At 37.4% G+C, this 27,108-nt stretch overlaps 1 pseudogene; it reads right to left on the bottom strand.

The window, feature by feature from the left end:
• Positions 1–273: 273 nt before the first annotated feature.
• LOC125095654 (glyceraldehyde-3-phosphate dehydrogenase-like) lies at positions 274–2,135 on the bottom strand (annotated as a pseudogene).
• Between the last annotated feature and the right edge of the window lie 24,973 nt (positions 2,136–27,108).

The following is a 27,108-nucleotide window of genomic DNA, read 5'->3' as shown; positions in this document are numbered from 1 at the left end:
TCCCCTGAAGTTCTGAATGGTCTTTTAGCATATATATATATATACATATATATATATATATATTTAAAATAGCTACCTAACATGATTGGGGGGGGTGATGAGTACAGTGTACTTTATTGATGGTACATGACAAGGTGGGGCTCCTCAAGCTCCTCCCTTTCTTTAGGGGAATTGAGATGGAAACTGTGGAGGTCAGGAGATTCTCAGTGTGTTGGCAGATGAGTTGGGGGAAGGACAGTCCAGCAACTGAGGGCCTCTCTCTTACTCTTGCTCTTACTCCTTGGAGGCCATGTGGATCATAATGTCCACCACCTGGTTGCTGTAGCCAAATTTATCATGCTACCAGGAAATGCATTTGACAATGTGCTCATTGAGAGCAATGCCAGCCATAGCATCGAAGGTGGAAGAGTGGGTGTCACTGTTAAAGTCAGGGGAGAAAACCTGGTCCTCAGTGTAGCCCAGGATGCCATTGAGGGGCCCTCCAATGCCTACTTCACCACTTTCTTAATGTCATCATATTTGGCAGCTTTCTCCAGGCAGCAGGTCAGATCTACAACTGACACATTGGGGGTAGGGACATGGAAGGCCATGCCAGTGAACCTCCCATTCAGCTCAAGATGACCTTGCCCACAGCCTTGGCAGTGCCAGCATAGAAACAAGGATGATGCTCTGGACAGCCCCTCAACCATCATGCCACAACCTCACAGAGGGGCCAGCCATGGTCTCTTGGGTGGCAGCGATGGCATGGACTGTGGTCATGAGTCCCTCCACAATGCTGAAGTTGTCATGGATGCCTTAGTCAGAGGTGCCAAACAGTTCATGGTGCAGGATGCATTGCAGACAATTTTGAGGGAGTTGTCATACTTCTCATGCTTCATGCCCATTACAAACATAGGGGCATCAGCAGAAGGAGCAGAAATGATGATCCTCTTGATCCCATACTTCAAGTGAGCCCCAGCCTTCTCCGCAGTAGCGAGGACCCCAGTGGACTCCACAACATACTCAGCACCAGCATCACCCCATTTGATGTTGGTGGGATCTCACTTCTGGAAGATGGAGATGGGCTTTCCATTGATGACAAGTTTCCTGTCCTCAGCCTTGACTGTGCCATGGAATTTGCCATAGGTGGAATCATACTAGAACATGTAAACCATGTAGCTGAGGTAAATGAAAGGGTCATTGACGGCAACAATATCAACTTTGCCAGTTAAGACAGCCCTGGTAACTAGGTGCCCGATACGGTCAAATCCATTTATTCCAGCCTTCACAGGGATGAAGCTGGCACTGCACTAAAAGATGCAGCTGTCTGTCAAATGGGGAGGAATGAAGAGCCCTAACATGATTTTTAAAGTTAAATGAAATACATAGACCCCTCAGCTACAGAACCGAGTCAAATCTCTTTCTCTCTAATGACTGTTGAAATATTTCAAGAGTTGTTTTGTTGAAGCTGCAAAACTCTGCCTTTTCTCATCTGTACCCTCCCATTATTGCCCTCCACATGCACAGAATGTCAATGTTCCTTAAAAGAATGCATTGAGGATTGGATATAGTGATTTAGATAGGATTGTCCCATTGTGCCAAGGGCAGCAAACATCCTTCTCTGTGGATGTGGAGACCACAGATCAATTCAGCAGCCCAACTGAGAGCAATTTGTGAATCTCTTATGACTTGGCAATTCCATTTATATTGAATTGTTCTTTACAGCCACTTTGCATATGATTCACAGGAAGCCTGTTTTCGACTTATAAAACTCTTAATATGAATGCTTTCATCTTCCATTTCTGTTTCAAAATAGAAAAAAAAATTTAAAAATAGAAAAAAATGAAATACTTTTAACTATTTCTCCTTGTTAGTTAGCTTCACGCCATCTCCCCTAAGCAAAATTCTTGCCTGGGGGCAGAAATAAATTAAAATAAAATAAATTAGTTTAAAACTTTGGAATGGCTGCTTTAACAGAATTAAAAAAGAAAGGGCCCATCTGCCCCCATATCCAGTTGCCCTCTTCATGTAAATTCCCAAGATGGCAGGTAGTTCAGGGGAATACAGTGTTCTGATCCATGAAAGTCATATAAACATCCTCTTACCTCCACTAGTAACTTCACTAATGTCTTCACTGACACTCTAACATCTCTCATCTACTTGACTTTTTGTTATGCTCCCTTCCTCTATCCACATTATTAACGACTTTCTACAACCAATTTCTATGTTCTGGCCCCCATGTTATAGATCAATGCTGGAAGGTTATGAAAAAGCGTTGGCTGATCTGTCAAAATTCCTTTTCTCCTCCTAAAAATGTTTTGTTAATAGTTTTACTTCTGTGACTGTAATGTTCCTGTTTTATACCTCTCCTATAACCTTTTTTATTTATACATTTTATTTATTTTTTAATTTAAATTCAATTAATTAACATATAATGTAATATTAGTTTCAGAGGTAGAAGTCAATGATTCATCAGTCTTATATAATACCCAGTGTTCCTTCCATCACATGCCTTCCTTAATATCCATCACCCAGTTACCCCATTACCCACACCCTCCCCTCTAGCAACCCTTATTTTGTTTCCTATGATTAAGAGTCTCCTATGGTTTGTCTTCTCTGATTTCCTCTTGTTTTATTTTTTCCTCTCTTCCTCTATGATCCTATGTTTTGTTTCTTTAATTCCACATACCTGTCCTAAAAACTTTTAGTCTACAATCCTGTGCTCTATCCTGTTGGCTGTCACTGAACATGTATAATTTGTACCTATTTCTGAAATTCCAATGATTTTCAAGTTTTGTTCCTCCTTAGGTTTTCCCTTTCCGACTTTCAATCTGCCAATCCACTGAATGTTGTTACTAATTAAGGAGATAGCATAATTTTTCTACTCTTCCTCCTACACACTTGCACATACATACAGAAATTACAACACTCAACAGGATTTCCCACTAATGGAGGATGGTTGGAAAAAAGGCAGGCATGGGCAAGGGGCCCCCATCCTAAGAGGAAAATACCTTTAAAAGGAAGAAGACCCCCACCTGTTATTCTATCCTTCCCAGAAAGAAGCCCTCTGTCCTTTCCCATGTAAACAACTACCTGATAGATGAGCATGTCAACAAAACCTGATTGGGTGACAAGTGCATGGAGGGTTAATTAGATTAAAACAGCCCACAAACAATCTCATAAGAACCCCTAGATTTAAACTCCTGACTCCCTTGCCTTGTTTTGGGATACTGAAGGGCCACCCAACTCCAAAACTCCAGGTATGGCTGGCTGAGGCCTCTGTCACAGTTCTCTCCTGGTTGCATTTCTCCTTTTGCTGGGTCCTGATTTCTTCACTCTTACAAGTGTTTTTCTTTCATGTACTTTCCAACAAACCTCCTACATGTAAATATATACCTTAAAATCTGTTATCTTGAGAATGTAGCCTAAAACAAATATTGAGTTACAATCCTAACTAGATGAGAAATACACATTCCTTTGCTGATATAATCATTTGAGAAAGGACAATTTTGCCATAATTCAATTTTGACAGCTGGAAAAACTAGATTAGATTTTATTTTTAAGAATCACCACCGTTAATTTACTCACTTATTCATTTATTGTCTTATTCATTTGCTCCTCTAATACTTGACTGCCTACTATGTGCCAAGTTCTGTGCCAGGAAAATACCCAAATAAGAAAGTCTAATGCTGCTTATTAAATAATAGGGTATCAGTACTCTTCCAGAAGAAAATATATATAGTAGTTCCCTCCAAGTATAATGCTGCCAAAGTAGTTATAGTTATTTGTTTCTCCTAATTCCACAGGGGATAGAATTTTCCATTAAAATGATCTGCTGTTAGAAAATGTTATATATATATATATATATATATATATATATATATATATACATATAATCTAGACAAGCCTAGGGAGAGACAAAATCATAAACACAAAGGACAATAATTATTAGGGTATTGCTTTAGTATATTTTTTCATTGTTATTATCAGAGCTAAACTTGGAAATCATATAATTTTATTCTGGTATCAGGAAAAAGAAGAAAATAATTTTAACAAATGATTTTGTATTTTTGTCTAATGTATAATGTATATAATGTATAATTTTTATATAATGTATTTGGTTATTACAAATTTCAAACATACACAGAAATTGATAGGGAGACATAAGCAATCTTTCTATAACCTTCAACCATCTTCCTTTGTGGTCAATCTTGTTTCATCTATACCCATATCTGCTTCTTCTGCTCTCATATTATGTTGATGCAAATCTCAGCCATTGTATATTTACATCTGTGTTTTAGTGTATCTCTATAAAAGCTAAGGACTCTTAAACCTCACATTCAGAATAAAGTTACCTGTCTGTAGAAGTAAGATATAGTAAGAGGATTGCTAAGGAATTGCCCAGAAGAGTTAGAAGTTTTCCACATCCAATCAACACATTCTTAATGAATGAGAGTTGGAGGCACTGAGAACCAAGAGGTGGCAGGTTCCAGGTATGCTGGGGCTTATGTCAGCCCCTATGAGAACTTTGGTTACTACTTGTAGTGAGAAAGGAAGATATGAAGGGTTTTAAGCAAAGCAGGGATAGAACATCACTCTCATAATTTTAAAAGGATTACTCTGGTTGCTGCTGTATTGAAAATGGACTGTAGAGGTTCTGGAGGAGGAACAGAGAGACCAGTTAGGATAACGTTTCTCATAATTTATTATGCATATAAATCTCAGGGAATCTTGTTGAAATGCAGATTATGTTTTACCAGATTAAGGATGAGGATTGAGATTCTGCATTTTTAACAAGCTTCCCAGTGATGCCCATCCCTGTGGTATATACACCAAACGTTGTTTAGCAGGAAGTTAAGAGATCATTACAGACATCCAACTGTTAGATAATATGGCTTACAGTGGTCAAGGTGGAAAGTAGTAGGGTTGTAAGAAATGATGAACTGGTAGGTTTATTTTTAAAATGTAACTAAGAGGATTCCCTGGTGTTTGGGTATGAGGGATGAGAAAAGACAAGTCAGAGCTCATTCCAAAGTCTTTAGCTTGAAACGGGAGGGGTGGGGAAACATGGAGGAGGAGCATTTTGGCAGGAAATCAGAAATAAGATTTTTGACATTTTAATTTTGAGATACCTGTTAAACCTATAAATGATGAAGATGAATAGGTAATTGAATACATGAGTCTAAGGTTCCGTGAAGTGGTTAAGATTGCAGCTGACATTTGTGGGTTTATACATAGTATTTTATGTCATGGGAATGCACACCAGCTAGAGAATGAGTGCAGATAGAAATAAAAAGAGATTCTAGGAATGAGCCTCGGGACCATCCAACATTTAGGGGTTAGAAAGATGAAGGTAAACTAGCAAAAGAAACTAAGAAAATGCAGCCCCAATTCAGGAGAATGAAGATAGTGTGTGTCCTTGAAAATAGCGATGAAAGTGAAATCAGTGAGACTACAGTGAGACTAACAAATATAACATCATTAGGTACGAATAAAGGATGCCCCATAAATTTGCATTTAATCTTGAGCATTTTAAATCGAAATTGAAATTTCAGGTCATGAAGCTGTCTCAGGAACAGTTTAGGAAGGAGGGACTATGTACTTTATAAAGCTGACATAGTTTCTATATAACATATCATTTGTACTGAATTAGTCAATTCACTGAAACAACTAGACTTCGGTAAATAATTGGCTTGCATTTTCTTCTTATCTTAAATAGACTGTTTACATTAAATAGTTATTTTGACATTATGCATAACTTAAAATATATTTGTCCTATCAGGAAACATAGTAAACTTTTATTTTTGGATATTACATGATGTGTTAGTACAAATCACCTGAGACCTCTCTTGAATTCTACTATGTGATCTTTGTCTCATCATCTGCCTCGGTTTCCTCATTAATAGGAGAAATTAATCCCTATCTTACCTAGGTCACAGAGTTTTTATAACAGTGACATAAGGTAAAAGGCTTCTATGAAGATATCAATATTATAGGAATAATACATGTGTATGGAAATAATAGTAATAAAAGAATCTCCTTTACTCAGCTTCTCAGTTGAGGTGATTTGTAAGTATATCTTGTGAGTTTAGTACTTTTTTCAATGTTATTTGAAGGACTCACAGGCCACTAAAGTTATTTCATCATTACTTAATCATCTTGACCCATATGAATGCAATTGCACATGGTGTGAGCAAATTTTTCAGAGTTTTTGATAGCAGGAAGGAGAAGATATTTTGTATTCTAGAGTCAGCTGTTTTTTTCCCCATCATATTTCTAACATAGCAAATAAGAATATTTATATTGAGTCCTAAATGGGAAGCCTCCATGTTTCTTTTCCATATCTGGAAACAAACTCTCTTCACTCCTGCCCCTGAGTCAATAAAATTCCATTTTAGGGCTCAAGATTTATCATAGGAGGATGGAAAATGAAAGAAGGAAAGGTTAAAAGCAGTAGCAGCGGAAAGGCATCTCTCCCTCTTTTTCTTCCTTCCTTCCTTCTTCATCACCTCTCTTCCAACCTTTTTTTAAAACAAACAAAATTAGCTTTATGTGCTCCAGACTAATAGTGGGAAGTTACAAGAAATAATTGGTGTATCAGTCAGGAACAGCTAGGTTATGTACAACAACAAAGAAGTCTCCAAATCCCTGTAACTCCAGAAAAAACATCCCCCCCATAATTATTCTACATGTTTAAGCTGTTCTTCAGGGGGCCTTTACTCATGGTCATCACTCTGGGATTCAGGTGAGTGAAAATACCATCCTGATAAGAGCTTCCATGATTATTAAGGCAGTGAAAGGGACACTGAGAAACATACATGAACACTTCAATTTTTTTCATGAAAATAACAGAGACTACTTGTGTACACATTTCTTTGACTAAAGAAGTGATTCATTTGTACCTAAGTTACTTTGTGCCAAGAAGGATGAGCATTAGATGGCCCATTTGTGGCCACCACTACTATTTGCTGAAGGAGTGGGGTAATAATAATAGTTCTTACCTCATAGGTAATTGAGAGGATTTATATTAACATGTAAGCATAGAGTAAGCTCTATTACATGAATTAAAATTTAAAAAATGATTCATACGATTTTTTTTTTTTTTTTACAGAACTAACAACTTACATGAAGACTATGATTGGCTAATATATTCTCTGGGAGACTTACTGTAAAAAAGGGGGGGTCAGGTTTTTCTCAGTGCATTTCTTTTGCACTAAATTATCTCAATAATTGTCTTAACTCTCCACTTTACTTAAGGAGTTCTTTCTAAAGCAAGGTTGTGGTTTGGCAAGTAGCCAATCATTTGGACAGTGAAATAGACAATTCAAGCCATTGCATTAAGTAGGCTGGCTGGAAATCTGTAGGCCTGGCTGGAATGACGAGAGTGAAGAAACTACAAAACCTTTATGCATTTGCACTTGATGGGTGAGATTGCTCTGTCTGGACCCTCTTGTCTTTCAATTTCCTTCTAATTAGGTCCTTTTTCCAGGTTATGCTAACCCAATGCACATGAGAAATAATGTGATCACAAAATATTCAAATCCTAGAAAAGCTTGTTGTTTTTCTAAACTATCTGGAATATGGAAGGGGATTCAGGAATATTATAAACATGGTAATTTATAAAAACAAGCTAGAAAATAATAATTTTAATATATATATAAAATCAAGGATGAATACAACCAGATGTAGAAAACCAGTAAGAGTCTGAGGGTAATAGAATTTTGTTACATCAAAAGGGGAAAAACCATATTCTCAGGAAGTAAATATTATTATTAGGTATTTTTTTCCCAGAACCCAAAGAAGATTATAGTAACGTATTTTATTCCCAGAAATTAATAAAAATAAATCACATGATTCCCAGAAGATTCAGTTTAAAAGTTGCCTTTACAGAAAGGAAATACTCAATTAGCAATTGTTGCCAAAAGAAGAACGTATTTCCTTGAGTGAAAAATAAAACTAGAAAGTCAAAACACTGATTTTTCTTTTTTAGATAAGGAGTATTTCTAACATTTCTTTGATAGCCTTGAAGAGCTTATGAAATTAAAAATTTAACTTTTTTAAACAGAAGAGTTCATTCTTTTTACTGAGCAAATTCTTAAATGATGGTAAGATTGGAAAGGAAGGTCAAATAGAGAACAAATATCATTTCACAGATATAATTTTTTATTTACCAAAATGAATGGATTGTCTGACATAAATTCTTAAAGAAGAATGCCCTTGGAGAGATGTACATACAGCTGTTACTGGTCTGTAAGAAGCTTCCCTTTTGAATCAGAGAAAACTTTATTGTCCTCAAGATGGTGTGGTTTTTTTCCCCCAATAGTCCTTTTATTTCTTCCTTGCAATTGAAGATGCTAATTATTATAAACTAATACACTCAGATTTTTATAAAAGCAGATGTTCTGAGTTTTAAATTCAAATCATATTATTAAGAAGCATCCTTTTACTCATTTTTCTCCTCCTTGTCCTCCTTCTGTCCTTTATTCTATTTTCGATTCCTTTATTATTCACAGATCTTTTCATAGATTTCCGTCCTTCAGAAGATTATGGTCTTCCAATGTTAAACCACTTAAATCTGTCCTTCTAATGGAAATGCTTTTTTTTCAGTGGTTCAGAAGCACATTGCTCCTGACGCGACTGAGTCTAAATTTCCTCCCTTGTTCTTTTATGTAGCTTTTAATTTTTTCACTGTTCCTGTTCTCCCCAAATGCCATTTTGCTGTTTGCTTTCATAATAACACTGCCAATATTACAATCCCTGTTATTTATATGATATTTTACAGCTTTATAAAGTACTTTCATTTTTTTCAGTTTATTTATTACAATTTGCTTCTTCTAAATGTATTTGTTAAAACTTTTTTTCACGTAGAAAATGAGTCATAAATGAAGCATAATATTGTTGGAGACCATCTATTGCCAGAAAGTTTTCTTTAAACTACTTTCAGAATTTTATTAATCCTGGAGTTAAAATCATTTCTGAAATACATTAATCCTGGAGTTTAAAGCTATAAAGCATTAACTGTTATCATAATTTTTCACCCTAGAGTTACTTTAGATAATGGTATGTTTGTTTCTCTTTTCTTTTTTCCTACAGGCTCTAAGGGATATCAACAGTTTCGGTCTGGAAGAACCAAGGATTTTCTTGAATCTCTATTCCTCTACCAAGATGGTAGCTTCTTTAAAAGATAAGCATTTCTTGGGTGATATCTCTGGCTGTAACTGTGTGATGGTCACACACTGGACTGATTTTACAGTGAAAGCTAAAATTATGAATGGAATGTTAGTATATTTTTTATTCCATCAGGACTCTCTTCTTGGGGCACCTGGGCGGCTTAGTGGGTTAAAGCCTCTGCCTTTGGCTCGGGTTTTGAGCCCCGCATTGGGCTCTCTGCTCAGTGGGGAGTCTGCTTCCCCCTCTCTCTCTGCCTGCCTCTGCCTACTTGTGATCTCTCTCTCTCTCTCTCTCCATCAAATAAATAAATAAATAAAATCTTTTTTTTTTTAAAGGACTCTCTTCTTAGTGCTAAAGAGTACTATTTAATCTGTCAAATAAATAATGAAAAATAAAATCTTTAAAAAAATAAAAAAATAAAGAGTACTATTTAGTATGATTTAGTACTTTATTGAGGAAAAGTAAACACAAGAAAAATTTCTTATAAAAACAAGATACTACAGTTTAATTTTCGTTGTGAAAGCAGAACAAAGTAAATTTTAGTTTGTCCATAATAATGAACACAGCTTTTGATATTTCTTTTATTTTAGGAGATTTGAGGAGAACATATTCATATCTGAATTTGTTACACTGAAATCTCTCTTCAGACACCTGAAACACTGTGTTTACTATTTGAGTTAGTGGGAGGTGGAATTAGCCATGATGATGTGTTGGCTGTCAGATAGCACTTTTATTATCATTTTTCTAAGCACTTGCTCTTACTCTACCCTCCTAAGGATTTTGATGTAGGTACTGTGTAAGAACTTATGCTTAACCTTAGCAGCTTAAACCATTTATTATCTCACAATTTCTGAGGGGCTGGAATCCTGAAGCAGCTTTCCTAAGAAGGAGAAGAGGCATCATCATCCAATAATCTAATCTCAGAAGGAACATACCATTACTTCTGTTGTATGCTGTTGGTCACAGACCTGCCCTGGTATGATGTGCTAGGGGGCTCAATATGGGTGTGAACTCCAACAGGTGAAGATCACTGGAGGTCATCTGGGAGGCTGGCTACCACAACAGGCAATCAGACATTATACAGATAAACCACCTGTGAGGCCCAACTGCCTTGTTGTAGCTCATACACATAATTTTGTGGCTTTTGACTGTGGCAATAAATTTTCTACATGAGAAGCTCATGTTCTTCACAAGTTTTTTTTTTTTTCTCCCCTATAATCATTGGTTTTTATATCATGACAAAAAGGTACCAGTTAAAAAATTAAGTTACTGGATTCCAGGAGATGTTTTCCAATTTCTGACTGGCTGGTTTTTGAAACAAAGTGAGGCAAGCTGTACTTGTGCCTTTCTTCCCAGCCAGACATTGAATTAGGACACTGTTTAGATAGAAAATGTAATGCCTCCTGTTTAATTTTGGATCACAGTCTCTTCCCTAGTTTCAATTTATACATGAGCCAAACCAGAAATTGTAACGATTGGAAGGTTGTGACTGCAAAGGCCCTTTATGTCACGAGCACAGAGATATTTAAGTTATACGAGAGAGCAATGCGAATGGTGTCTTCGAGGAAGCTTAAATGTGGTTAATGTTTGTATCCACAAAGCAGTAAGTGAACAAATATGTGGTAATTATCAGGAGAATTTTCGGAATCGTGAGGTCAAACCATTAAAGAACAAGCTCATATATCTAGGAACTTATTGTAATCAAATTGCCCATTTACTATTTCCATCATAAGATTGCTATTGGCAACACACGGTACTTCCTGCTAATTATTGTTTATACCTAGCTTGGCACCCACGGTCCTCTGAAATTGAATATTTACCTCTCTCAACAGCTCCCATTCCTCAGTCGTTGTGATCCATGCTTGATGAGTCCTAACATTGAAAGGATTTTCTTGAATCTCTATTCCTCACCATTTTTGTGCACACATTCACTCATCTGATAGAAGCAAAGCAAATGTACTGTGCCAGGCATAGGGCTAGATGATAGGTGACAAAGAGAAAAAGGCAGACCAGTTCCCTCCTCTCTGCAGGAGATATTCCTGAAGAAATAATTGTAGAAAAATTTACTAGATTATAGTTTTTAAAAATTGTATGTTGGAAGAAGACCAAGGGTTGCAACATTGTACGAGGAGGGGAGTCTGACCTAATGTGCAGGGGGAGAGCAGTTGACCCGGTCTTCCCTGAGGAGGTTTATAATGGCCAGAAGCTTACTTGAGGATGGACGAAGGTAGACATTCAGGTATGTTTAAGGTTTGTTTTTTGGACATGCAATTAATTTAAGTGGGAATTCTATAGCCAAGTGTGAAGTTACAGATACTAAGTTGCTATCCTTCAAACATTACTGTCAGTGTTTAAGCATTGGCCAACTGTTTCACACAAATCCCTAATAATAATATACTTTGTTATTCAAATTAATGTACTTATTGATACATTTCATAACTTTTGTTAAAAATTGTCTCATGGTGGGGCACCTGGGTTGCTCAGTGGGTTAAACCTCTGCCTTCGGCTCATGTCATAATCCCGGGGTCCTGGGATCGAGCCTGACATTGGGCTCTCTGCTCAGCAGGGAGCCTGCTTCCCCCTCTCTCTCTGCCTGCCTCTCTGTCTACTTGTGATCTCTGTCTGTCAAATAAATAAATAAAATCTTAAAAAAAAAACTGTCTCATGGTAACAAGAGAATGAATCTTGGAACCGGAGATTTGGGGTTGAATCTTTACTTTGACATTACTGTTTGGGGGAAGAACCTGAGGCTCTTTGAGACTTAGTTTATTCATTTGTAAAATGGAGACAAGGATACATACTCTGAGAGCTGTTGAGATAATGTAGGAAAAGTATAGTTGGTCCTTAGGCAACATGGGTTAAATTGCATGGATCCATTTACATGTAGATTTTTTTTGGATAAATATAATAGAGCACTGTAAATGCATTGTTTTCTTCTTTCTGATTTTCTTTCTTTCTTTCCTTCTTTTTTTTTTTTTAAGATTTTATCTATTTATTTGAGAGAGTGTGAGAGAGAGAGAGCATGATGAGAGGAGGGAGGGTCAGAGGAGAAGCAGACTCCCCGTTGAGCGGAGAGCTTATTGTGGGTCTCGATCCTGGGATTCTAGGATCATGACCCAACCAAACGCAGACACTTAAACGACTCAGCCACCCAAGTGGCCCGTTTCTGATTTTCTTAATAACATTTTCTTTCCACTCCAGCTTACTTAAATGAAAGGTATGTAACACATATAATATATAAAATATGTGCCAGTCAACTCATTATTTTATTGATAAGCCTTCCAGTCAACCATAAGCTACTAGCAGTTGAATTTTTAGGAAGTCAAAAGGTAAACAGAGGTTTTCATCTGTGCAAGGCTTGGTGCCCCAACCCCTGCATTGTTTGAGTCAACTGTTTTTACTGAGAGCTGGGGCACTGCTGGTCCTCAATACATGGTGGGTATAGTCATCATCATTATTATTGCTATTATTATATGCCAGGGTGAAAAGTAAGCCAGATAAACTTGATCTATAGTACTTGTTCCATAATTCAACTGTGGAAATGCCATTAAAGTTTCAGGATCTTAATACAGAATTCTAGACCTACATTTGTAATTATCATTATCCCAGAATACTGGACTACTGTGTGCTCTGTAGAGAATGTGGTAATATATTCTAATTCAATAATTAGAGGTATTGAAGAACCACAGGTTGTGCATAAAAGAACAGGAAATGACTAAATAGCCTTGATTTTGGAAACTTGTATTTATGGTTATGCTAATGTATGTAATTAGAAACTACTTAGTGAAACCAGGAGCAGTGGGACTTGGTGGGGAGAAGGAGGCGGAGGCTTCAAGAACACTGTCAGCCCTGCCACAGATCCTGGCCTAGTGTTGGTGACAAGATAGTGAAAGATGGTAAGCAGAGGTATGGTGTGGGCAGACTGTGTTTTAGAAGGCCGCTGGAGGTGGGGGAGGGGTTGGGGGTAGGTAGGGTGGTGGTAGATGGAAGATGGCCTGAATGAGAAGCAGAGGAGATGGTGATAGATGACCTAGCATGCTAGGTGAAATTTGCTGAGGAACTGAACTGGCGAGGAGATTAGAAAGCATCATTCTAATTATTATTTTATTATTTTAATGAAAGTGAGCAACGGTGATGGCCTGAACTAAGGCGGAATTAAAATGAATTTTAGGAGACAAAACTGGAAGGAGGTTTGGACAAATTGGATGGAATAAAGGAAGGAGCATGTTTAGGGAAATGGATGACTCGGAGATAGCAATGGTGTTGACAAAAAAGCAAGGGCAGGTTTGGAAAAAATGTATTTCAAGGGTAAATGTCAGCCAGACCTGGTGATTAAGTGGAAGGGTGGAGGCAAATGAAAGACTCTTGGAGACTCCTTTTGAACAACAGAGTGTGTTTAGAAGGGAAGTTTATAATCTCTGCCTTAATCCAATCTGTTGACTTTGAAATGCTTATGGGGCATCCAGCTGATTATTAACGGTAGGTGCGGGATGACCTGCGTCAATCCTGAGGACAGAACTCCGGAGGATATAAATGGATATGTGACAGCTGACCACAGGTGAAGGACAGCTCTTGGGAAGCACTGATTGAGTGGGAAAGCAGTGTACCCTTAACTTCTATGGTGCCTTATTCATCAAGTCAGTGTGCTCACCAAGAAACATCTTTCAAATGGGTCTCCTTTATTACATTACCCCAGCCCAGGATCCTGATTCAAGCCCTTTGCTATCTCCATCTCAGAGAGCCTCCTGAAAATATTATCTGTCCCCAGTTTCCACCCTTCGTGCCATTAGAATTTTCTTCCTGTAACAAAAATCTGTGATCATCGAATTTATTGAGTAAAGCCTGGTAATGCCTCTTCATTGGGTACAGAGGTTACAACCCAGCTTTTGTAACATGACAATACAGGCTCATCTCGTTCTGTACCTTCCCAAGGGCTCAAGTCCTCACAAACTTCACAGCGTCTCCTGTACACATCTTGTATGTCGAGTATGCAGTAGTACCATGAGCTACAACTCAGCCTTCAAGTTCCAGTCAGATGCCATTCTGTGTTCTGACCTTTTCCCTGACTCTGGAACGCTCATCTCATTCCCAATTCAGCCATGTATGTGTATGTGTACATCTACATCTGCTTTCACATTTGTTTACATTTGTGTGAGCCCTTTAAAGATAATTGCATTATCTTTTTCATCTTGCTATCCCATTGCTAGCCCATAAAAATCATCCAGCACTTCCGTGAACTTTAAACATAATTGAAGCTTAAGTTGCAACTGGTGATTTTAAATAATATTAACCATTTCCAGAAAAAAAAATATCTCTTAGAAAAACATTAGGCACTTTTTATTCTTTATTAACTAAATAGAAAAATAGTTTTTCCTAATTACCTCAGGGCCATCTATCTTTGAAAGGATCAAATATAGAGGCACCGGGGTGGCTCAGTCAGTTATGCATCTGACTCTTGATTTTGGCTCAGGTCATTATTTCGGGGTCCTGGGATCAGGCCAGTGTCAGGCTCTCTGCTCATCAGGGAGTCTGATTCAGGATTCTCTCTCTCTCTCTCCCTCTCCTTGTGCCCCTCTCCCTGCTCAGACTCTCTCTCTCTCAAGTAAATCAATTAATCTTAAAAAGAATAAAGGGTCAACTACAGTACAGAATACATTGGTGTTTATGTACACACACACATAAATTTCATAGAAAATTAACACAATGATTCGACAAATGAAAATAGCCTTTACAAAATAACTGTTATCACCTTCTCTGGTTATAAAAATTGTACATATTCACTGTAGAAAAAATAGATATGATGTAGTTCTAGCACTACTTCTCTCTCTCTTCCTTCAGGCTTAGGGATGGGAATAGCTCCTGTCTGTTGCTAACTAAAAGAAACACCCTGCTCTCCACTTTATAATTAGAACTTGATTACATTACACAGTTTAGTGTACCAGTTCTGTCCTTCTGGAACGTGGACTGATAGACCCCTCATTCCTCTCAGTTTTCCCAATAGAACTCCAACTCGGTTTATGTATCCATCTTTCTGCCTCTAACTCATGTGACTCAGGAAAAGACGACCTCCATCTTCAGCTCTAGGGTGAGATCCTTATTGGAATAGGTTATCATGAAAGTCTCTTCCCACTTACTAGAAATGAGCTTGGAAGACCAGCCTTAAAATAATCAGGGTGGGGGCGCCTGGGTGGCTCAGTGGGTTAAAGCCTCTGCCTTCGGCTCAGGTCATGATCCCAGGGTCCTGGGATGGAGTCCCACATGGGGTTCTCTGCTAAGCAGGGGGCCTGCTTCCCCTCTCTCTCTGCCTGCCTCTCTGCCTACCTGTGATCTATCGCTATCAAATAAATAAATTAAATTAAAAAAAAAATCAGGGTGCCGGAGACTGCCATCATGCCACACTGGATGGGCATAGAGCCCAAGGTGTCCCCAGTCACACGGCAGGGAGAAGTTTTATTTCATGGCTGAGGAAGCACTTTTATCTCCTATCCTATCTCCATGGCTGAGCCTGAACAAAAAAAGCTATCCTCCTTGTTGCCGGGGGCTATTTCTAAGCCCAGAGGGGAGCCAGCCAAAAAAGAAGGCCAAGAGCATGGCCAAGATAAAACCGAAGACTTGATCGCACCAAACCTGGAGCCTGGCTTACTTCTAGATTCCTGTCACATTAGATAAGGTGGTTTCTTATTTTTAAAGCCCACTTGAGGAAATTCCTGATTCTTACAGCATAGAATTTCCAAACTGCTATGATTTTGCAATAGCTAATATTTATTGAGTGCTACCTATTTGACATGCACAGTACTGAGCACAATAAACCACAGGGCAGGGGCTATTATTAGCCTTAATGTACACATGAGGAAGCTGAGGCTCTGAAAGTTTCCTGAATTAGTCTTGGCCACAGAACTATTAAGTACTTCAGCTGTAATCCAAATCTGGGTTTGTCGGACTATAGCCTTCATCCTTTAGTGCGTGTCACTGGGTGTGACATGGGCTCACTTTTAGACAGCCACAGCACAACCATACCTCAGTAACTCACTTCCCAAGCAACTAACTGGGGCATTGCCGGAAGATTCCCCTCCAGATTACCTCATATTCTGATAAAAGAGATAAGGCATGTGAGATAGAGAGTTCCACGTCAGGCACAGGGTAACAGTAAAGAAATGTATGGTTGAAATGCAAGCAAGGGAGACAATCTAAAGATGAGAGTATGTTCACGGGGGTGATGACAATAGTAATTTACAGAGATCATGCAAATGCATGGGGAAAACAATCAGATCCAGGCTTCCATGAGGTTCTAAGGTCCTTGCCAAGGGAATTGATTTGTAGATGATCTTACTTGGTGAGAATATGCCAATATCATATTTTCAATACAAGTTTGAAATGAAGTTTGAGATTATAAAATACCATCAAGACACATTTTAAAACCTGACTAAATCAAATCAAAGTCCTGTATTTACTTGACCTTTGTTTTAGCATCAATACATATGTGAGCTGAATTGAATTTCCAGTCATGTCTGAATTATACCTTCAGAAGTTCAGTCTAGGACTTTGTTTCATCAGTCTTGCCGCCTCCAACAATAATTTGCATTTGTTCATAGACACAGATCTCTTGGTTCTGATTGAAATGACTTTTTTTTTTTTTTTTTTTTTTTTTTTTTTTTTTTAAGGTTTAAAAGGAGAGAAGTATTGGCCTGAATCAAGCATTTGTCTTTATGGGGTTGCTGTTCAAGTGGTGTGACTGAATCAGACGAAGCAGCCTCATGTAGGCACTTTGACACAAAGAATTTCAGAGCCAAGTCTAATGACAGCATTTACTCTTAATATGGATGATGTGAGAACAGAAACATAATGTTTATTAGCGGCCCTTACAAAAACAGTAGCTAAAAGAAAGAGCAAAGAAGATGAAAACGGGAAGTACTCAGCAGAGAGCTCCCATTTTTCTTGTGAAATTAATTCACATTATAGGGTGTGCTGCCTTGAATGAATTTCCTTCCTTTTACACTCCCACTTAGCTTTCCTTTAAGTGTCAAATGAAGCGGGTGGTGGAAAATGCGGTGTACCAGTCATTTTGACATTCCTTTGCAAATTAGTCAGGCTTTGATAGTACAGGTCGGCTCTACCAGGCAGGGGGGCTTTCAGCTTTGGAAATCTGGCAGGAGTTCAAGAGCAACGTGTTGCTTTGAACTCACTTGTTAGCTGTGCAAAATAAACACCATCCACCTTGCAATAAAAAAGCATCAGCAGGAGAAAAAAAGAGAACATTCTAAACCCCTCCCTTGAGACTTCAAAACCCTCGCTGGGGCTGCTAAATTAGGACAGGAAAAATAAGGCCTGCTTGTGAAAAGAAAGGAGGGGGGAAAGAACTATCCTTCAACAAACACACACAAAAATTACAATCACCGAGAACTAATTATGTTTTCATGATCACAAACGCATTGAGAGTCTGAAAGCTCACGGACGCATCCTGATGCTGCTATAAAATGTTTCCTGGCTAATTATTTGCCAGTACAACTGTTCACTTCCCGTGGTGGATTTATGCTAAATCCTGTTATTAGTCTTGCTCTGCAATTGCCATTGTCTATGACTAGAAGCAAGGCTGAAAGGCTACAGTCAGCCTTTTATTACACAACATTGAATGGAGATTTGACCCAATGTCCGACCACTTCCCCCCTTTGGTTTTTATGTGAGCTCGCTGAGCCTTTTCCTATAAATCACAGGGTTCCAATGAACTTTTACTCTTTTTTCTCTCCTTTCAACTCTACTACTTTTTGTGTGTGTGTGAGTGCACACTTTAAAAATAAACCACGCCATTTCTTTTCCTCTTTAGCAGTAGTTAAAACCTTTCATCATACACAATTTCTACAGTTCTTGCTCCAAAAAGATATATAAAACGCATTTTTGATGACTTGATATAGGTGGGTGATTGAAATGGGGAGCGGTAAAAATAAATAAGATAAAGCAATCATTAAAATAATTTACATTTTAGCAAGGATATACTCATAAATAAGTGTAATGTGCAAACTGTCATAGCTAAAGTAAAAGGAAAAATTATAGTAGTTAGAATAAAAATTAAATACTTTCAGCAGAAATCCAACTAAACATTTTCTAGAATGTTTGATGTGATGGGGATTATAAGCAAATTTGATTATACCTTAAATACAAAATCTCCTTCAGATAAAATTAATACAAGAATTGTGAACGACCTAAAAAGAAGTTTTCGCAAATATAGCTTGTCCTTTTTTTTTTTCTTTCTTGTAGTTTGTACTATTCTAAATCTCCAAGATACAAATGTAGTATTCTTGATTTGTGGTGCTACAAATTTAACCACTTTATTTATTTATTTGTTTACTTATTTATTAAAGATTTTATTTACTTATTTGACAGGCAGAGATCCAAGTAGGCAGAGAGGCAGGCAGAGAGAGAGGGGGAAGCAGGCTTCCCGCTGAGCAGAGAGCCCAATGTGGGGCTTCATCCCAGGACCCTGGGATCATGACCTGAGCCAAAGGCAGAGGCTTTAACCCACTGAGCCACCCAGGCATCCCTAACCACTATATTTAAAAGCTAGTCTCAGATTTAGAAATCAAATATTAAAGATTTATGGAGACTGTAGATTTTTAAGAGTAAAATAGGTTATGAGAAAGAAAACTTAGAATGATTACAAAGGCTTGATTTCCAGGTTATTTACTCCATTTACCCCTCAGTTTTTTATGGTTGCATGCACATCTTTGTTAATCACTCTCTTTAAAAATGGTTACCAAAATCATATCTGCAAGAATTACAGGAGTACTCCTTGCCAGGTTTTAATATTTTCTCATAGATCTTTTTCTAACATTCATTTAGATGATGATAAACACTTTAAGAATCTATCTTCATTGCAAATACCCTTTGTCCCTGAAATTATCTTAGAAAAGTTTATCCAGAGGGACATATGTTCTGTCCAGATATTTTTCTATTTAATTATAAAGTACTACAGGTAACCAAAAACAGGCACAGGTTAAATAAATTATACCATAGCCAAACTATGGGATACTACATAGCCATTAAGAAGAAGAAGAAGAAGAAGAAGAAGAAGAAGAAGAAGAAGAAGAAGAAGAAGAAGAAGAAGAAGAAGAAGAAGAAGAAGGTGGGGGGGAGGAAGCGTGGGAGGGAGGGAGGCAGGGAGGAAAGAAAATAGAAAAGAAAGAAAAGAAAAGAAAAGAGGAAAGAAAAGAAAAAGATGGGGGGAGATTGGTCTATAATGTGTAAAAAGATGTCCATGATCACTTTTGAATGAAAAGAGTTAAGTAGCAAATAATATGTATAGAAAATGTCATTTAAAAAAAAACACAAAACCCTGTATAAGTGTTTGTATACACAGAAGAAATCTGGAGAGTTAGGTACCAGCTCATGAATAGGCCATTCCTAAGGTCACAAAAAAGAAGGACATAAGAAGGCCATTGTCACTATTTGCCTAATATAACCTGGTAGTGTTTGCTTTTTTTCAAAAGGCACTGTTCATTTAGTATTAAAAAATAATAATAATAATTAAAGGCAGAGCAGCACAACGAAAAGAAAATGTGATCTAGAACTACACATCTTTGATTTGCGTTGGTGGTGGGTGTCAACAAATCTTTCATTTCTTCAATAAAATATATTAATTCTGTTGTATTAGAAACCCATAAAGGGATGTTTTCTGAGGACACATCTCCTCTTGAAATGGTCTGTGAAAAATGGTCTACTATGGCCCAAGTGTCTCCTTCACACCTTATTTCCCTCTAATAAAAAGTGGAGATGGGCATTGAGAATCCTGGCTACATTCCACAGCAGCAAATAGCTCTGACCTTCTGAGGGTATGTGAGTGTCTCCTTCCTGCTCAGAATAGGGGTCAGAAGGAGGTTTGGATAAACAGAGGTAAAACTGTATCCCCTCAGTGCCCCATCATACTCCCTTACTTCCGGAGCTCTTTTCTTGTGCATGCATCCCTCTACCTCTCCACATACCCTCCCACGCTCACACTCACCACCCCACCCTCACTTTGTTCCTATTCCTCTTCTAGTCCTGCAAAGGCCCTGATCTGACACTTGTGTTGAGGGTGTTTTGAGTTGGATGGTGGATTATTTTCCAAGAAGTCTAGGACCCTAGATCATGGAATGGTGGAAAGAACTTGGGCATTGACTTTGAAATTTGACATTTTCTTATTTATATAACCCTATATGAGAGTCATTCTTAGATAAATTTTAGACATTTTAACACGCAAACCTGCCTATATCAGTGTTAAGGCAATTTGTTTAATAGTACCTCCCTTAAAGGTTTGTGTAAAAAATAAATGCCTGTCACCTTACCTAGCACATAGTCCCCAGTAAACGAAGAATGAAAAGTAGGTATTAATCCTACAAATGGCAGCTATTGATAGTTTTTTAAAAAAATATATTTATGTAAGTTTCCCTGGGATTTTAGTAAACAAGTCTGAGGATCTGGTAATTTCTTTATTCTGTCTTTGGGGCCAGCTGTGTGGATTATACACTATACCTGAGTGTTGTATATTATATTTACTACTTTTTATAAGTAACAGTGCCAATATATGCTCTTAGTGTTAATTTTCATGTAAAGTCACATATCTGAATTCCACTAATTGAACCAGGCAACTTCTTCCCTGATTCCTTGAAACTTGGAAAGATCATGAGCCCCCAGATATCTCCCCAGTTAAGCTGAAAATAGCATCTGTAGAATATTTCCTTGAGGTTAAAATATTTTCTCTGGGAAGTGATAATGAGTGCCAGCATATGAAGTCATTAACATCATGGTAGGAGTTAGTTCATGAGATTAGCTAGATTTAGCAAATTAGAAACCAAGGGGAAAGTAGTAACATATTTGTCAAAGTCTATTGCCCAGTAGGTGGATTTGTAGAGCAAGGAAGTGTAATTGACAGACCTGGCTTGGAACCTGGCTAAAACCCCTCTTTGCTATATGACTTTGAGTCCATAATTTAATCCCAGTTCTTTCATTTGTGAAAAGGGAGAAAAGATACTCACCTAAGAGTGTTGCTGTGAGGATAAAACACGAAAGTTTTTTTTTTTTTTTTTTTTTTTAATTATAAAAGGCACTTGGTAAATATTAGTTACTTTTTTTTGCTCCATTAAGCCCGGGACTTACTTCCTACAATGGCTTGGCTTCAATTCAAAAGATACATACTTGAGAGCAGATTATATTCCAGACATTATAATAGGTATGAGAACACAACACGTAAATGGATGGATGAAGGGATGACTGGAGCATTCAAGGAGCTCAAGCTGGGTAGGTGAGCCAGAGGAATGAACACATATTTATGCATTAGCATGATAGGAGCTATGGGCAAGCGCATAACTTGGGTGCAAGGAGCATGGAGTGAGGGAAATATATTCAGAGGACAAGACCTTTGAAAATAAAGAACTACGTAGAAAATGAATGAGAAAAGAGCGGGCCAGAATGTAACTAGAGTGAACCACACGAGCAAAAGCATTTTTGCTTTTGCATTTTAAAGGAAAAATGAAATCCTGATGCTCTGGGAATACTGAGAACAGGTACAAGGGAAATCAATACAGGAAGTGGTTGGAATTTCATAACATGACATGGGTCATGTTATGAAAGGTCTTACATATCATGTTAAGGATTCGGGGTTTTAAACTGAAAGAAAGATCACTATGCCAGGGAGTGACAAGATCTGTTTTGAATTTGAGAGAGATCATTTTGAGAACGGTAGATGGATAGGAAAGAGTTGAGTGAGTGGGACCAACCTGATAACTGGGTTTCCAACAGGGACCAGTTCAGGTTTGGTCATTGGACATTTAATAAATATTTATTGAGTACATTCAAGTGATTCAGAGACCAAGTCAGGAGAAAAATGAGAAAAATAAAAGGCAATGGAAGTAGGGATGGATAAAGAATCAGTTATGAAATAGATTGATATGTTTAAGATAGAGGGGAAAAAGGGGACAATTTGCAAATATCCTCAGTGTGCATGCTCAATTATGTAAATTTAATGTATAGGAATAGCATTATTCTTAGCACTGTGATTTGGTTACTTGATTTTTAAAATAGAATTTTCCTCTCGAAATATAAACATACACCATAAATAAGCTCCTTTAAAATGCAACATTTAAGTTATGTTTGATGGTAATCATTTCCCTTTGTATAAAACAAACTAAGTCAGATTCTGCCTATCATCCATATATCCCTTGTATCTACTAATTCTATGTGGAGAAGTTGACAGAATTAATTTGTTAGAAACTGCTTGCAATTGCTTTAATGATTTATCTACCTTGAATCTATCTGCCCAAAAACATATGAAAGAGAGCAATTCCTACCTAATATTACATCAAAATCATAATAATTATCATCATTGTAACAATCAAAAGAGCCCTTTTTCAACACATTGCAAAGCCCTGTCTAGTTACAGATATCATTATCATCCATTAAGTGGCAACAATTGTTTTGGTCACTGAGGAAGAAGCAGCAAAACTGTAGGACCCAGTCCTTTCCCCCAAAGAGATTATAGTCAGTGGGGATTCAGAGAAGAGTTTAGAAAAATTTTGGTAAAGGGTCAGATAGTAAATATTTTAGGCTTTGTGGGCAAAGAGAGAAAAATCAAGAATATTATGTAAGAGAGTAAAATTTTCTATAAATTTTACATTGATAAAATTTTAAATAATAATAACAACAAAGTATAATTTTTATAATATAGATCTGCTAATATGAAGAATATAATTTGGGGGGGAGGTGATAGCATTTCGTATAGGGTTCAAAATTAGTTCTCTATCATCAAAATCGATTGCAAATGTTTATTTGCTAATGCCGATTTGTAAAATCTGTATGAGACTTTCTATATTTCTCCTTTAAAAATGTCCTTTCAGACAGAAGGTAACCATTAGTGTCTGACTTTAATTGACATATTCATCATTTGGAGGGCTTTTGGAGCATTCCATTAGATTCTTCTCTTGATATTTTCATTTTAGCATGTGATTACATTGCTGATTATTAACTTCCACTTGAATGTTGGGAGCTCCTCCATTATACATTTCAATGGGTTTTTGAAATATGGAAATTTCCTCATACTTAAATCACGTTTGAAACATGTCACTGGAGCTCAGAAGATATATCTACTACACATTTGTGTAGGAAGGGAGATCTTGCTCCTCACTTTAACCTTTGCTGGAAAGGGAAGTGACTAGAGCAGCTTGACATTATTTGTGATTCATTTTTATCAAAATGACTTTATTGCAGTCCAAGTTTCTCAGACAGTATTGTTTGACCTTGTAATTGTAGGTTGAATTCATAAAGAAACAACATCTAGTCCACAGCAAAAACTAACTTCCAAGGCCATTCAGTGTTTGAACATAGTGGTTGAAGGTAATTCTCATTCATAAAAATTTAAAAATCTTGACCCTGAGCTTAAAAAAAAAATCACAATAAAACTTTCTCACAGCTATACCATCAGATTTCTGTGTGACAGGCCGAGTCAGAATATTCCTCTCCTATTTATGACAAAAATTCATGGAACTGATGATGATGGTTAGCCCACAAGAATGAAGGAAGTTTGCTGTTGACACTACTGGTTTAGAAGCTTATGGTAGATTAATTTTCTGCAAAGCTCTGCTGATGAAATAATACAATGAATAAACATAGACTTTAAACATTTTACATTTTCACAGACTTCCCACATTTTTAAACTAAATCATTTTCTGCTCCATGCACATTTTTACCACTATGACTTTTAACACATCTTAGCGGATTCCAATTGAGATTGTACTGAAGTTGTGTTTTTTCAACATCTTTGAAAATATTTTTGCCTATAGTTGTTATATGCTAACTCTTCATAAAGGCTAATTCCTTAGCTACTTCAAACTAAGCATTGCCTCCTCAAATAAAAAACAGCTGAGCGACATTTTTAACATCTGTCAATTCATCAAAAGCCAAGTAAAATTATTCAAATTCACTTGCTTTGTGTATTATTCAGTTATTGATGCTGCCCTTAATAGTCTTGATTTTTTTTACTAAGCATTCTCACCAATAGGTTACTATTCTTTTTTTTTTTTTTAAGATTTTTATTTATTTATTTGACAGACAGAGATCACAAGTAGGCAGAGACGCAGGCAAAGAGAGAGAGGGGGAAGCACGCTCCCTGCTGAGCAGAGCACCCATTTCGGGGCTCAATCCCAGGACCCTGGGACTGTGACCCGAGCCTAAGGCAGAGGCTTAACCCACTGAGCCACCTAGGCGCCCCCTAGGTTACTATTCTTAAACAAGCTTGTTTTCTCCAGACATGTTATATCAAAGTCAGTTTAATTACATCACCCTCAAGAAATACATTTTCTTGTATGGCTAACAGATACAATGTTTTTGGTTGCAACTCATTGTAACACTTCATTTTGTGAAAAACTTCTGCTAAGATAGGGTATTTTGTTTTAACTTTTCTAATTTTCCTGCCTTCTACTCTCCTGCAAGCTGAAAATATTATAATTAGTACTTTGCCTAGTAATGTTGAAGCATACTATCTTTTAGTATAGCTATATTGTCTTTGAATAACAAAACAGAGCTTTGCCAATTAATTTCATAACAAAATAATCCACACTCAACTGTGCCTTAAATGTACGATACTCAAAGTCCACTTTTCTTTTGTTTTCTTGTTTTGACATGATGGATTTATGTTGGTAATAAAAATCAAATAAAATGCCTCAGTACTGGGATATGTATGATACTTGCAATGCTGTTGAGTTATAACTATGTCACTGCTATGTGTACCATGCTTAGCAGCAGTGTGAAGTGAAAGAGTATGTCCTAGATTGTCACAACTACCCACTTTGCCTTTGTAGCATGAACACACCCAGGCAATATTGACTTTTTTATCCTTTTTTAAAAAGATTTTTTTTTCCCTTAGGTTATCTCTATGTCCAATGTGGGGCTTAAACGACCAACCTGAGATAAAGTCACACGCTCTGCAGACTGAGCAAGCCAGGTGCCCCCTTCCCCACAGTATAGAAATTAATGAGCCTATCTGCGTGCCAAAAAAATCTTCATTTGTAGACCCTAAAATTTCACTTTCATGTAATTTTTATGTCTGAAAATTTTTGATTTTTTAAATCACTTTAGAAAGATAAAACCTGGGCATCTGGGTGGCTCAGTTGGTTAAGTGGCTGCCTTTGGCTCAGGTCATGATTCCAGGGTCCTGGGATCGAGCCCCGCATCGGGCTCCCTGCTCAGCGGAGAGTCTGCTTCTTTCTCTTCCTCTGCCCGCGGCTCTGCTTCCTTGTGCTCTCTCTCTCTCTGTCAAATAAATAAATAAAATCTTAGAAATAAATAAATAAATACATAAATAAAAAGATAAAATCTATTATTGGTTCATAAACCATATGAAATAGGTGGCAGGCTGGATTTGGTCTTCAGGTGGTTGTTTGCTAATCCCATCTAGGATGTTGCCTGGTACGTAGTAGGTACTTGACAAATATTTGTGGTTGAATGAATAGTTTGCAAACTGTAGTGCACTTGTGAATCATACTCACTAAAGCAGCAGTTCCTGATATCCACCCCCAATCTGACTTAGCAAGTATGGCAGGTACTTTTTTTTCTTTTTTTTTTTTTTTAAGATTTTCCTTATTTATTTGACAGAGAAAGAGAGATCACAAGTAGGCAGACAGAGAGGAGAAAGCAGTTCCCTGCCAAGCAGACAGCCTGATGCGGGGCTCCATCCCAGGACTCTGAGTTCATGACCTGAGCCGAAGGCAGAGGCCTAACCCACTAAGCCACCCAGGTGCCGCTGACAGGTACATTTTTAACAAGCACTTGGCCACCTGACCCTGACAGTGCTCAGACCATTCTTTGGAAAAACTGCTGTGTTTCTTAATTTCTTTAAAACTTCTCAGATTAGGGGCACCTGGGTGGCTCAGTGGGTTAAAGCCTCTGCCTTCGGCTCGGGTCATGGTCCCGGAGTCCTGGGATCGAGCCCCGCATTGGGCTTTCTGCTCCGCGGGGAGCCTGCTTCCCACTTCTCTCTCTGCCTGCCTCTCTGCCTACTTGTGATCTCTGTCTGTCAAATAAATGAATAAAATCTTTAAAAAAAAAAAAAACTTCTCAGATTATTTTCCTCCTTAAATACATTTTAATTAATCCTTGATAAAAAAAATTGCAGTGTCTTAATTATTTTTTCAATATTGAAAAATATGGGGCGTCTGACTAGCTCAGTCAGTAAAGCAAGTGACTCCTGATCTCAGGATTGTGGGTTCAAGCCCCACATTGGGTGTAGAGATTACTTAAAAATAAAATCTTTACCTGGGATCAAGCCCCGCATTGGGCTCTCTGCTCAGCAGGGAGCCTGCTTCCTCCTCTTTCTCTGCCTGCCTCTCTGCCTGCTTGTGATCTCTCTGTCAAATAAATAAATAAAATCTTAAAAAAAAAATAAAATAAAAAAAAATAAAATAAAATCTTTAAAACAAATACTGAAAAATCCACCTTAATATTTAAATTAATTGTCTTCTGAGGAGAAGGTATATTAATGTCATTGGACTAACAGAAAATGTGATTATCAATAGATAAAAAAAATTAAATATATATTGTATTTATATTTATATATTAATATATAATATCCAAACAAAAATTATCTATATCTGTATTTCAAGATGCAATGGTAAAAAAAAATCCTTCAGACTTGATAATTTGTCAGTCTTCCTTGGGTCTGGGCAAGCAATTTTCTAATTAAGGATGATTTACTAAACTTCACGGCTGCTTTCCAGGACTCAGGTTTATGAAATGGGGAACCATTTCAGATTTCATGAGAGACTTGCAAACCTTATTTGCGAATCTGTTTTTTCATTATTTCAAATTACAATCAGCTCTGAAGTATGTATGTAGGTAGTATGCCATATGTTGGGTATGACTTGAGAAGTTCTAAAATACCACACAGCTTTCTATGTGTTAGATGACAATGTCAGAAGGTTTTGTCTTCAATAAGACTTA

This window comes from Lutra lutra, chromosome 3, assembly GCF_902655055.1.
Source record: "Lutra lutra chromosome 3, mLutLut1.2, whole genome shotgun sequence".
NCBI classification, from domain to species: domain Eukaryota; kingdom Metazoa; phylum Chordata; class Mammalia; order Carnivora; family Mustelidae; genus Lutra; species Lutra lutra.
Note: the sequence above shows the minus strand (reverse complement) of the source record. Positions and strands in the feature narration are given on the sequence as shown.